Here is a 5,833-nt window from a genome sequence, read left to right on the forward strand (position 1 = left end):
CTGTCCTCTAAAGCGTTCATTTCAGAGTGGTTACTTTGGGCCTCATTTTGACTGACTGGCTGTCTGCCTACACCCTGTGGTATACCATCCACTACAGCAACTGCCTGCGTGTGTGTGTGTACAGTATTTCTTAATATGCATGTACACAAGCACTCTACATTCCACAATAATGCATTTCTGCTATATGTCGTCTGTTGTTGTATCTGCAAAATAGACTTGTTTAGTCTGGAAATGGATGTGAAACATAAAGAAGAGCCATTGGCTGTCGGCCAGTGTGCGCTGCAAAATACCAACTGTAATTTCTACAGTAAAAAATTACAGTAGCTTCTTGTTGTAACCATTTACAAGGTGCAACTGTATATTGCAGTGCACTGTGGGCAAAAAAAAAAACATAATCTAATCTCTATAATCATTAAGGTTGAGATATAAACCAGTGCTCTCTTGGGCAAGTAAAGTATGAGACAAAAACTGTGAGTGTGGACATCAAATATAGTCTTTTAAAACAATGAAAATCAATCGTCTCTCTCTTTTTTTGTAAACATAATTTAGAAATAGTAAAGTTAGTTTTAGGATTCCCAATGTATTAGCTACAAATGACACAATTACAGTAGCTTTTTATTGTAACAATTTACAAGGTGAAACTGTATATTGCATTATGGGTAAAAAAAAAATATTTACCTCTATAATCATTAAGGTTGAGATGTACACCAGTACTCTCTTGGGCAAGTAAAGTATGAGACAAAAAATGTAAATGTGGACATCAAATATAGTCTTTTAAAACAATGAAAATCAATCGGCTCTCTCTCTTTTTTGTAAACATAATTTAGAAACAGTAAAGTTAGTTTTAGGACTCCCAAACACTGATGTATTAGCTACAAATGACAAAATTACAGTAGCTTCTTATTCTAACAATTTACAAGATGTAACTGTATATTGCAATGCATTGTGGGTAAAAAAAAAAATATTTACTTCTATAATCATTAAGATTGAGATATACATCAGTACTCCCTTGGGCAAGTAAAGTATGACACAAAAAATGTAAATGTGGACGTCAAATATAGTCTTTTAAAACTTTTTCCATGGTGTAACTGTATATTGCATTATGGGTAAAACAATATTTACGGTAACTTCGAGCATTTCTTCACATTCTCACATTGTAAATTACAGGATGTTTATGTTTTCACTTGGTCCTGACTGCAAATGATACGAATGACAATTACACACTGTTCATATTAGAAAGTGCGAAAGAGGACATCAAGACAGACACGAGGCAGTGAACCCCACATCCATCCACTCAATAAAATGGCAGGAAGACATTAGCCTATTAGCCCACAAAATTAAAATATGATTCAAGTAGTAACTTCATGCAATATAATTTGACCATGTAGATGTCTATTTTAACTCTGTGTGTAACGTAGACATGTCAAAACTAGCATTTTAGTAAGAATAATGCATCTTTATTTGTGTGAGTGACTGTATTTCACATTATTTTACTAATCTTAGTCGTGTTTCATACGGAATATGTGGGGTGTGGGACTCAGAATGTACCGTTTTTGCGAAAAACTGGTTAAGTTAAGCTAGCACTAGCTGTGTGCATTAGCCCTAATCAGAAATACCTCAGATAGTCCAGGCTCTGTTAGCTTCATTAGCTCTGATAGTACCATTAGCTCTGTTAGCTCTGTTAGCGCTGTTAGCATGGCTACAGCTGGAGCAGTAAAAACAAAAAAAATTAAATACAATAAATGGTTGCCTCTAATATAAAACAACAATACATTACTATAATTTATATACAGCAAAAACCTGTACAAAGTATTCAGTGATATACTGTAATTGTTTTGTTTTTTAAATTATTATTAGCAAACAATTTTACAGCATAGGCAACTCTTTTGCCTGGTATTTATTGTAAATTCTACGAGAAATTTGTTATATTTGTGTTAGATAATTTATGTTGTTTTAAGAGTTAATTTCGGATTTTAAGTGTTCATACAAAACATACTTATTTCTAGATTTGACATGAAATTATCATGCTGCATGGACTGATATTTCACTTGTTTTGAGTACCTTTTTCCTCAGGTTTAGTGTTTTTATCTTGTTTTTAGACACTCCTTTTTAGCACTGTAACTACTAACCTCTAGTCATCTGATGTTTTTCAGCTTCACTCATCATCCTGAAGCATACATTATATTTCAGGCAGCTCATAAGCCTATTAATGGCAGAGGCAAGGAGCAAACACAGAGCACGCTCATTACTTTTTAATGAAATCCATCAAGTTTAATCACATCCAGGGCTGCATTCTATGCAGACATCTCATTTAAGTGCGGAGCTTATCTCGTTAAAAAGTGTTCTTCGCTCACTTTGTCAGATAGAGTAACTTCTACTGCACTTTCCCCAATGCCTTCCAGGAACAGATAAGCCTTTACAAGAGAAACATCTTTCACATTCAGTGTATCTGTAACAGGAAGACCTTGATGTATGGGAAATGATCAGTAGAGTGGAGGTCTCTGGTGTAAAACTGTGGATACCGGCGTAATGTTCTGCAGTGCCTGTTTTTATATGCAGCTGTGGGGAAAATGTGCAAATTAAAAGAGAAACTTTTTTTTTTGCATATGCAGCAAATCCATCCATATTTAATATAAAGTCTCACGCTGCTCTAGCTGAACATTATGCTCTCGTAAAGATTAGACTAAATAATGTCTTATGCAAACACGCAACCACGAAAAAGCTATTATGGATAAAAACAATATTGTTATGTTAAATGGATTTTTTTCCTCCCTTCCAACAGAATCCACTTTGACAAAGACATCCATTATTTTTTAAAACAATAGTGTCTTTTCACTGGGCATGTGCGCAGCCTGAAGGGAGTTCAGGCCTGTTGTATATGAAGCTATTATTTCAGAATAACAGAACCAGAGTCACGCAGACAAGAGCTGTGCTGGGACTGACTGGAAAGGAAAAAGGAAGTGAACAAGTGTCAGGAACTCTTTGAATAGAGAACAAAGAGCGCAGCGTTTATGACTCCCGATGTGCGTACGGTGTTTGTCTCCGCTGTGAATCCGGCCCGGCTCTCCGAGTGTGGAGAATTGAATCGGTGTGGATGTTTGCACAAGGGAACGGATCTTTGCCAATGATCTTTATGGGCAATAAACAGGACATATATCTTCAGGTTGATAGATGCGCATGACCTCTGGGGTGATTTAGTTACACTTAGGAATCTGAGAGAGCGTTTAAAGAAGACTGATGTCAAAAAAGTGTTCTGGACTTCCAGCGAAGCATGGAAGAGAAAATACAGGAGTTGAAAAGCCAAGATTTAGAGTAAACTATCCTGTCTTGATTTCTCTTTTGTTTTGGGAACCAGGGATGCTCCTTCAGATTTCCATCTACTGGTATGGAATCTGTCTAGTCATGACAGAGTTATCGATCTCTGCGCTCTTTTCCAATTCACTGACCTGTCTACTTTGTGTGTGTTAAACCATTCTTCACGTTCTACCTCGTGATCAAAGATGAGACGCTTTAAAGACAAGCAATGGAGCCAGTCTCCACCTTAAGAGTTATACCTCCTGCTGCAGCTCTTAATGGAGCAGAACCTTCCAAACCTTTCTCGTTTTTCCTCCTTCACCTCCCATAAACCTCTCCTGCCACTACCACCAGGACAGAGATGACCCACGGGCCCCTTCATCAGATAACACTGTGACTGATAAGACTTGTCTGCTGTCTGTTTAATGTGGAAAGGGCTGATCCTGACTAATATTGATGTGCAAACACTGTGAAAAAAAAAAAACAAGAACGATCTGACATTTAACGCTGAGTAAAGAGATCTTATGTTTTAGAGTTGAACCTCTGAAAGTGGTATGACCTTATTATTAAAATTCTCTTGCTAGCATATAAAGTACTGAATGGTTTAGGCCCAAAATACATCAGAGACCTTCTAGTCCAGTATGAACCATCCAGACCATTCAGGTTGTCTGGTGCAGGTCTGCTCTGTGTTCCAAAAGTCAGAACTAAACATGGAGAATCAGCATTCAGTTTCTATGCTCTGTATATCTGGAAAAAACTACCAGGAAATATCGGGTCTGCTGAGAGTCAGAGTTCTTTTAAGTCCAGGTTAAAGACTCACCTGTTCACTGCTGCCTTTGACGAAAAGGATTTTTACTTTTTAAATTTTATATTCTCCTTTGAAACTCTGCACTGCAACTCTTACTTTAATATGTGTGTGTGTTTTTATATTTTTGGTTTTTATGTGTTTTCTTACTTGCTGTTTTTAATCACCTTTTACATGTTTCTTTTATAATGTTTTAAATGTGTTTCTTTTTCCCTTGTCATTGTATTTCAGTGTCCTGTGTGAAGCACCTTGAATTACCTTGTTGCTGAAATGTGCTATACAAATAAACTTGCCTTGCCTTGCTTTATTATTAATCCAGTTGTTAAGTTGTGGTGTTACTTCCTGTTTCTGGGTCCAAATCTTTTCATTTCTCTGTAGTCAATCTGTCAATGACTCCATAAAACTCATCCAGTTCTCATTCTACAACTTTACATGTGATAACAAAGAGCAGAGGAAGTGGATGAAGTTGATAAGTAAAGTTACAAGTCTTAATCAAAGGAGACTAATGTTAAACAAGTGGTGACAGGCACAACAAACCCCGCCCCTCGCACATGTTGTAGCTTATTTTGGTATCGATCCAGCTGATGTCATCATGTCTATGCATGTGCTGATGTCAGCATATCAATTGCTTCTATATATGTGCCAAGTTTGAAGTAAATTGAACCAAAAATTATGTTTTTAGAGACATTTGAAATTTTGCCTATTATAAGTAAATGGAAGAAGAAAAAAATTGTAAAAATTCATAAAAAATGTAAACTTTGACCTACCTTTCCCAAAATGTAACCAGATCTATTCTGGGTCACTGGTAATCTATAAACCCAATTTGGTATGAATTCAACCAATAGTTTTGCGGCTACAGACATTTGAAATTTTGCCTATTATAAGTAAATGGGAAGAGAAAAAAGATTTTAAAAATTCATAAAAAAATTGAAAATTTGACCTACTGTTCCCAAACTGTAATCAGATCTATTCTGGGTCACCGGCAATCTATACACCCAATTTGGAATGAATTCCACCAACAGTTTTGCTGCTACAGATGTTTGAAATTTCGGCCATTATAAGTAAATGGGTATTTTTTTTTTTTTTAATTCATAAAAAATTAGAACTTTGACCTACTGCTCCCAAAATGTAATCAGATCTATTCTAGGTCACTGGCAATCTATACACCCAATTTGGTATGAATTCAACCAATAGTTTTACTGCTCGAGTATTAACAACCAACCAACCAAACAAACAAACCAAATCAAAAACAATTCCCCTTGCCTCCCCTTCAGGGGCCGGGGTAGTAAATGAATGTAGCTCCTATTGAACCCTTACTGGTGTTTTACTAAAGAGACAAATTCTAGTAAAGGCGCATAGAGTGTTTGCAGTTGTATAACACCAAAACAACAACCAAATACTCTTAAAAAAAATAAAAAATAAAAAATTTAAATTGTTAAGCAGATATGCCCATGAGAATAATAAACTTATTTAGGAAATGCCACCAAAACATTTACAGAAGAATACTAGAAAAAGTTTAAATTCTATGTAGGTGAATTGATTTATATCTTGTATTTATTTCATTCTGAGAACCAAATGAAATGTTGTTGTTGTTTCATTACTTCCGCCAGGAGGTAATGTGATCACTTTGCTTTGTGTGTTTTGGTTGTTTGCTTGTTAGCAACTTTACGGGAAAACTCTTCCAACCATCTTCACTAAATTTTACCCACAGATAGGCCTAGGCCATGGGACCAA

This window comes from Sphaeramia orbicularis, chromosome 8 (assembly GCF_902148855.1).
Source record: "Sphaeramia orbicularis chromosome 8, fSphaOr1.1, whole genome shotgun sequence".
Taxonomy (NCBI): Eukaryota; Metazoa; Chordata; class Actinopteri; order Kurtiformes; family Apogonidae; genus Sphaeramia; species Sphaeramia orbicularis.